This window comes from Colobus angolensis, unplaced genomic scaffold (assembly GCF_000951035.1).
Source record: "Colobus angolensis palliatus isolate OR3802 unplaced genomic scaffold, Cang.pa_1.0 Scaffold10, whole genome shotgun sequence".
NCBI lineage: Eukaryota > Metazoa > Chordata > Mammalia > Primates > Cercopithecidae > Colobus > Colobus angolensis.
The window spans coordinates 9,813,056-9,821,453 of record NW_012110919.1 but is presented as its reverse complement, the minus strand read 5'-3'; the positions used below and the strand labels follow the sequence as shown (position 1 = coordinate 9,821,453).

The following is an 8,398-nucleotide window of genomic DNA, read 5'->3' as shown; positions in this document are numbered from 1 at the left end:
GATCTCGGCTCACCGCAAGCTCCCCCTCCCAGGTTCACCCTATTCTCCTGCCTCGGCCTCTGGAGTAGCTGGGACTACAGGCGTGCACGATCTCGCTTGGCTGATTTTTGTATTTTTTGTAGAGACGGGGATTCGTCATGTTGGCTAGTCTGGTCTCAAACTCCTGACCTCAGGTGATCCACCCACCTCGGCCTCCCAACGTGCTGGGATTACAGTCCTGAGCCACCATGTCCAGCTTGAAATTCTTAATATATGTATGAAAAACGGGCCACACATTTTTTAGTTTGCACTGGACCCTGCAAATTAGGTGGCTGGTTCTGGACTGGAGTAATATTTACCTTGCAGAGTCTATGAGAACTCAATGAGATAATGTCTAAAAGTCTACAGAAGATGTTCCCTAAAAAAAGTTAGCTCTGAGGCTGCAGCAGCATGGCACTCTCTTAGCAACACTATCCCAGAACCAGCCCTTCTGGCCCAACTAAACTCCCAGGAAGAATTCCAGAGTGGAGGGCAAAGGAAGGGAAGTAGTGACAGATAAAGTTAAAAAAGTACACTAACACCTGATTGTCCAGAGCCTCACATACCAGACTGAGGAGTCTAATCTTATATAGACAGGCAGTCACTGAAGGGTCTGGACTTTCTCTGTCTATTTTTTGGTTAATTCAACTTTATAGTGCTTTTCTAATTTAAAAATCTTTTGTCATGAAAAAAATCCAATATTATGTAAAAATATATGACTGTAGTGAATCTTCCTATTCCCTTCCCCCAGCACCGGATAATACTGCCCTTTGCTGCACATTTTTTCAGCTGGAACAGCTGGTACCCTTCACCATGGGGCTGCACATGCTTGTGGCCCAGAACGCAGAGAAGTTGATCTATAAGATCCAGTGGTAACTGAAGGAGCTGCAGGCCCAACTCCTACGCCATGTAGGAGCTAGTGACCTTCAGAATGTAATGACTGTTGCTCCACTTTTGCCTTGCAAACTGCACAAATTTCTCTTATAGCTAACTCTAACCGAAAACTATGCAGGGAAAGGAATCTAGGAAATATGGTTCTAGCCTAGCTAAATTGACACGGTAAAAAAGCACCACCGGGCTTTGCAGACACCGCTACCGCCAGGAGCCCTGTACTATCAGCCATGGTCAACCCCACCGTGTTCTTTGACAGCGAGCCCTTGGGCCGCGTCTCCTTTGAGCTGTTTGCAGACAAGTTTCCAAAGACAGCAGGAAACTTTCATGCTTTGAGCAGTGGAGAGACAGGATTTGGCTATAAGGGTTCCTGCTTTCACAAAATTGTTCCAGAGTTTATGTGTCATGGTGGTGACTATACACGCCATGATGGCACTGGTGGCAAGTCCATCTACGGGGAGAAATTTGATGACAAGAACTTCATCCTGAAGCATACAGGTCCTGGCATGTTGTGCATGGCAAATGCTAGACCCAACACAAACGGTTCCCAATTTTTTATCTGTACTGCCAAGACTGAGTGATTGGATGGTAAGGGTGTGGTCTTTGGCAAGGTGAAAGAAGGCATGAATATTGTGGAGGCCATGGAGTCCTTTGGGTACAGGATGGCAAGACCAGCAAGAAGATCACCATTGCTGACTGTGGACAACTCTAACAAGTTTGACTTGTGTTTTATCTTAACCCCCAGACCATTCCTTCTGTAGCTCAGGAGAGCACCCGCCTACCCCATTTGCCCGCAGTATCCTAGAATCTTTGCACTCTCGCTGCAGTTCCCTTTGGGTTCTATGTTTTCCTTGTTCCCTTCCATACCTAGCTAGATTGCAGAGTTAAATTTATGATTATGAAATAAAAACTAAATAACAACAGCAACAAAAAAAGTACCAGAGTCTATCTGTTGTCAACACGGCATCAATGAACACCTCTTGTAATCATATTTAACTTCCAGATAAAAAACTAAAGAGCTAAATCAGGCTTCTACCTAACATGATGCAGCTGTCCCTTGGACAATTGTGAGCAAGCTAATTCTACCGAAAAGAGTATACAAAATCCTTTTATCCATTTGTGGGTGATGTTATTGCAGCAGGTATGGACTAAGACAAGGGGCTTGGCCTTCTTAACATTCAAGAGGCTCTGGGCCTCCAGCCTGACACAAGTAGGGAAATTGCCTGAAGGACCATAACTCTTCACTGTGGAGATTCAAATCAGACCTCTGTTCACCAGATCAGGAGTCTTTTCACTCATACATAACTAAATTATTAGGCTGCTTATTTATTTTAGTTCTAAGGATACCACGATCCATTAGGCAATGCCAAAGATCTCTACAGATCAAACCATTCTGACTATTGCTCCTTTGTCCATTATAGTAACTATACCTGACTGGTCTTTGGTGAGGAAGATCACCCTCCATCCCAGAATCTCATTGAATTTAGGGAGCCCCAATTTGATGATAGCAATTCCCATCATCATTCCTGGTTTACAGTGAATGGCTACCACATAGAATGCTGGTGCTTTTCTTACAAATGTATTTCTCATGCCCTTGATAAGGGATTGTCCTCTGGACTCTTAAGATAATTAGGAGGTAGATGAGCATATCTTAAAATAATAAATCTATTCTAGCATTGTAATGCCTCTAAGCTTTTGGACACTATTAATAAAAACAATTATTCTGACACTTGTTAAAGACAGTTGGCAGATTTTATTCAGGACTATTATGATAGATGTAGGAACAGCTGCAATAGGGTTTTGCAGTGGGCAAGAGAGATTGGGCTCCACTCCAAATGCAACAAAAATAAGCAGGAATTTATTGTCAAGGAGCAGGATGCAGGGAGAGTGCCGATGTATAGAAAATTAATAAAAGGGGCCCAGCGTGGTGGCTCACCCCTGTAATCCCAGCATTTTGGGAGGCTGAGGCAGACGGATCACAAAGTCAGGAGATTGAGACCATCCTGGCTAACATGGTGAAACACCGTCTCTTCTAAAAATACAAAAAACTTAGCCAGGCCAGGTGACACACACTTGTAATCCCAGCTGAGGCAGGAGAATCGCTTGAACCCAGGAGGCGGAGTTTACAGTGAGCTGAGATTGCTCCACTGCACTCTCGCCTGGGCGACAGAGCAAGACTCTGTCTCAAAAAAAAACAAAATTACTGAAAGGGTAGGATAATTTGTGCTAAAGAAATCTAATAAGATTCTTGCTGAAGGCAAGCCAGAGTGATCAGATAGCACCTGGGGGAAAGTGGAAAATGAAGAATTTGATCAAATATGGAGGGTGATCATATATCAAGGGTGGGGGAGTCTTGCTATGACTGGACTTTTAGTGGACGTTCCCCAAGATGGGGCCTAGTCAAAAAAAGTTTCAGAGAAGCCTGACTAAAGTTAGATCAAGGAGAGTCTTTGTCAATACCTTCCTATTTGGTATACCAAGAATGTCTGGCTTTTTAATTTCATTTAGTATAGGCCACCATTGAACTTAAATTTTAGCCAGACCATTAGAGTCACTCTCAGCCATTTGAACTAAAACAATGAATTGAGACACTCTGTGTACTGTACCCAAATTAATAAATTTGGCTTGATCTACTATTATATTCCTTCTATTTTAGTTATCACTGCCTATCAAATTACCCCAAAATAATGTGAGGGCGATCTGGCTGTGACGTCTGTCACCCCATCAGTGGTGAGGGTTGATTCGGCTGACATGGCTGCCTAAGCTCATGTCCCCTTCTTCCCTCACTGCTCCACGTGCGTCCCTCCCAAAGATGTGTCTGGGTCGAAGAAGACGACCTTCCCCGATAGAGAAGGACCATTCTTCAGTCAGGGGTATATGAGTAGCTCTGATCCCAGGTAGAACCTCCAAACAAGCTTTAAATTATCCCGAAACTAATAGGCATACAGCAACAAACACTTATCAGCTCACATTTTCTGAGGGTCAAGAAAGTGAGTGTGGCTTCGTTGAGTGGTCCTGGCTCAGGATCACTCATCAGCTGGGACTGGGGTCTTTAAAAGAATTGACTGGGGATGGAGGATCTGCCTCCAAGCTTTCAAGACTTGGCTATTGGCAGAAAACTTCAGTTCCTAGACAAGTGGTCCTCACCGTAGAGCTGCTCATGACATTGCTTCCTCGGATTGGGTAAATCATGAAAGAAGGAGAGCAACCAAGGCAGAAGCTGCAGCATCCTTTATAACCAAATCTCAGAAGTGACACACTATCACTTCTGCTGTATTCTATTGGTCACAGAAACCAATCCAGATACAGTGTGGGACAAGAGGTGGGGATCTGTGGGGCCATCCTAGAGGCTGACTACCACACAACCCACCCAACATTCTTGGTCTCCATCCCCACACATGTTGCCCAGGTTTCTATCAGTAGAAATCTTGCACGCTTTGTTTTTGTTTTTATTTTTTTGAGACAGAGTCTCACTCTGTAGCCCAGGCTGGAGTGCAGTGGTGCAATCTTGGTTCACTGCAACCTCCGCCTCCCAGGTTCAAGTGATTCTTCTGCCTTAGCCTCCCTAGTAGCTGGGATTACAGGTGCATGCCACCATGCCTGGCTAATTATTGTATTTTTAGTAGAGACGGGGTTTTGCCATGTTGGCCAGGCTAGTATCAAACTCCTGATCTCAGGGGATCAGCCTCCTTCGACCTCCCTAAGTGCTGGGATTATAGGCGTGAGCCACCATGCCCGGCCCACACTTTTTATCTTACCTTCTAGGGTCTTCTTCTGTAATGGAGTCGAGAAGTAATGAGAGGTGATGACAGTAGGATTTATTTATTTATTTATTTATTTTGAGATGGAGTTTTGCTCTTGTTGTCCAGGCTGGAGTACAATGGCACGATCTCAGCTCACCACAACCTCTGCCTCCTGGGTTCAAGCAATTCTCCTGCCTCAGCCTCCCGAGTAGTTGGGATTACAGGCATACACTACCATGCCCAGCTAATTTTGCATTTTCAGTAGAGACGGGATTTCTCCATATTGGTCAGGCTGGTCTCGAACTCCCAACCTCAGGTGATCCACCTGCCTCGGCCTCCCAAAATGGACAGTAGGTTTTAAAAAGAATCAGCAGATCCCGCCAGGCAACCACCTCAGGTGAAGCCATTACAGATTTCACGTGGACAGGAACAAACTGGAGCCCACAAAGAGAATCTGGATCCTATGGGGATAAACTAGACTGAGCATCGGTCTCTTACCACCTACACCTCAATGAGGCAGGTGCCTGCAGGAGCCTGGTGCAGGTGCTTATAGGAGCCACGCACTGCACCTGCATCTCACCCAGACTTGCAGAAACTGAAGAAGATCCAGCAGGAGTTGCCAGAACTCTAGACTCAGCTGCTGTCCCCAACCAGGGTGAGCCAGCAGATAAGCAACAACGTGTGTGAGATGTGCCTAGTGTCCTAGACTGACCTTCAGACTGCAGTGGTTGCTGCTTCACTTCTGCCTTCCTTATCTTCACAGATTTCCCTTGTGACCAGTCCTAACCCAGAACCATATTTGAGAGGTAAAATCAAGGTTGTTAGAATTTGAGATGGAACTTTGCCAACAGACATGTGTAAACTTAGAACTAGAGGTCAAGGATGCACTTGTAGATTTTTTTTTTTTTTCAGATGGAGTTCCCGCTCTTGTTTCCCAGGCTGGAGTGCAATGATGTAATCTCAGCTCACTGCAACCTCTGCCTCCCGGGTTCAAGCGATTCTCCTGTGTCAGCCTCCCGAGTAGCTGGGATTACAGGCATGCACCACCACGCTCAGCTAATTTTTGTATTTTTAGTAGAGATGGGGTTTCGCCATTTTGGCCAGGTGGGTCTCGAACTCCTGACGTCAAGTGATCCACCCACCTCCACCTCCCAAAGTGCTGGGATTACAAGCATGAGCCACTGTGCTCGGCCACACTTGTAGATTTAAGGATCATTTCTAACATGGAGAATAACAAGAAAATCCTTAAATACTTCCTGGTATAGCTCTAGTAAATTATGCAAGGTAGACCAAAACCCCTCATGATAACCCTTTTCATATCTACCCTGAGGGAAAGAAAGAGAAATATCCACTAACACCTTGGTTATTGTCTTTTTTGATTATGAATCTTGTTTGTTTTGTTTTGTTTTGTTTTGTTTTGTTTTTAGACCGACTCTCGCTCTGTCACCCAGGCTGGAGTGCAATGGGGTGATCTCAGCTCACTGCAACCTCTGCCTCCTAGGTTCAAGGGATTCTCCTGCCTCAGCCTCCCAAATAACTGGGATTACAAGTGTGGGCTACCACAGCCAGCTAATTTTTTGTATTTCTAGTAGAGATGGGGTTTCACCATGTTGGCCAGGCTGGTCTCGAACTCCTGAGCTCAAGTGATCCACCCACCTCGGCCTCCAAAAGTGCTGGGATTACAGTCATAAGCGACCGTATTCAGCCTGTTTGTTTGTCTGTTTGTTTTTGAGATGGAATTTTGCTCTTTCGCCGAGGCTGCAGTGACATGGCACGATCTTGGCTCGCTGCAACCTCTGCCCCTGGGTTCAAGCGATTCTGCCTCAGCCTCCTGAGTAGCTGGGATTATAGGCACGCGCCACCGTGCCTGGCTAATTATTGTATTTTTAGTAGAGACAGGGTTTCACCATGTTCGCCAGGCTGGTCTTGAACTCCTGACTTCAGGTGATCCGTCTGCCTTGGCCTCCCAAAATGGTGGGATTATAGGCGTAAGCCACTGAGCCCAGCCTTTTTTTTTTTTTTTTTAATGGGGCCATAATTTCCATTCTAGACAATGTTAGAAAGACAAAATGCTCCTATCCTTTTTCTGAAGGGCATCCTAAGTTCAGCCTTGAGAGCAGATCCGGCTCTGGGGCCGAGATTCAGACTCTTGAATTCATCCACGTTTGTGCAAGGGGTTGAAAGCAATGAAGTTATTCTTGCATATTCAGGGACATTGTATTTTTTATTTATTTTTTGTTTTGTTTTGTTTTGAGACAGAGTTTCGCTCCTTTTGCCCAGAATGGAGTGCAATGGTATGATCTCGGCTCACTGCAACCTCCGCCTCCCAGGTTCAAGCGATTATCCTGCCTCAGCCTCCTGAGTAGCTGGGATTACAGGCACCCACCGCCACGCTGGGCTAATTTTTTGTATTTTTAGTAGAGACAGGATTTCACCATGTTGGCCAAGTTGGTCCTGAACACTTGACCGCAGGTGATCCACCCGCCTCGGCTTCTCAAAGTGCTAGATTACAGGAATGAGCCATAGCACCCAGTGGACATTGTATTTTATAGGAAATAATAGGCATGTGAATTCTTTTACCCAGTTTCTTCCTTCTTAATATCTTGAAATCTTCTTTCTGCCGTCGCAGTCATAAAATAGTGTTTGTCCGCTAGTGGGGAAGCATATCTAGATATGACAGACCCTAAAATAGTCCCTACAGAAGGTAGATGCATATGTGGCAACTTTAGTCACTCAGTGATTATAATCCATAAGCTTAAGAGAGCTTTTGAGTGAGGCCTGGCCATCACAAGTAAAGGTTCCCAAATCTGATTTCCCATTAAAGCGCCTGCCACACAGATGGTTTTAGGCTTCAAAAGGTTCTATTTTACTGAGGTTGATGAAGTGTCCTAGAATCTCCCATTTTTAAAAGATCCCCAGGCAAAGCTGGACGTGGTGGCTTACGCCTGTAATCCCAGTTCTTTGGGAGGCTGAGGCAGGTGGATCATCTGAGGTCAGGAGATCGAGACCAGCCTGGCCAACATGGTGAAACCCTGTCTTTACTAAAAATACAAAAATTAGCCAGGCACGGTGGTGAGTGCATGTAATCCCAGCTACTTGGGAGGCTGAGGCAGAAGAATCACTTGAACCTGGGAGGCGGAGGTTGAGGTGAACTGAGATCACATCATTGCACTCCAGCCTTGGTGACAAGAGCAAGACTCCATACTCCTTCTCAGAAAAAAAAAAAAAAAGATCTCCAGGCAAAAGATCCCAGATTTGATAATCAACTATGTTTTGAAACCAATGATCCAAGGAATTCCAAGATCAGCATGAGTGACATAGCATGTGGAACGAGCTTGAGAGGGGTGTCTCTCCTGTAAAACGAGATAGCAGTTTAAATTACCCAGTTTGCCATAAATATAAAAAGTGCTCAGTTAAAAAAAAAAAAGAAAGAAAGAAAAAAGAAATTGGCCAGGTGCAGTGGCTCACGCCTACAATCCCAGCACTTTGTAAGCCCAAGGCCGCTGGATCACTTGAGGTCAGGAGCTTGAGACCAGCCTGGCCAACATAGTGAAACCCCGTCTCCACCAAAAAAACACACACACACACACACAAATTAGCCAGGCGTGGTGGTACATGTTTGTGGTCCCAGCTACTTGAGTGGCTGAGGAAGCAGAATCGCTTGAGCCCGGGAGGTGGAGGTTGCAGTGAGCCGAGATCTTACTACTGTACTCCTGCCTGGGCAACAGTGAGATTCCATCTCAAAA

General features: G+C 45.4%; 1 pseudogene; it reads left to right on the top strand.

Moving 5' to 3' along the window:
- Positions 1-1,139: 1,139 nt before the first annotated feature.
- Positions 1,140-1,621, top strand: LOC105506302 (annotated as a pseudogene).
- The last annotated feature ends 6,777 nt before the right edge of the window (positions 1,622-8,398 follow it).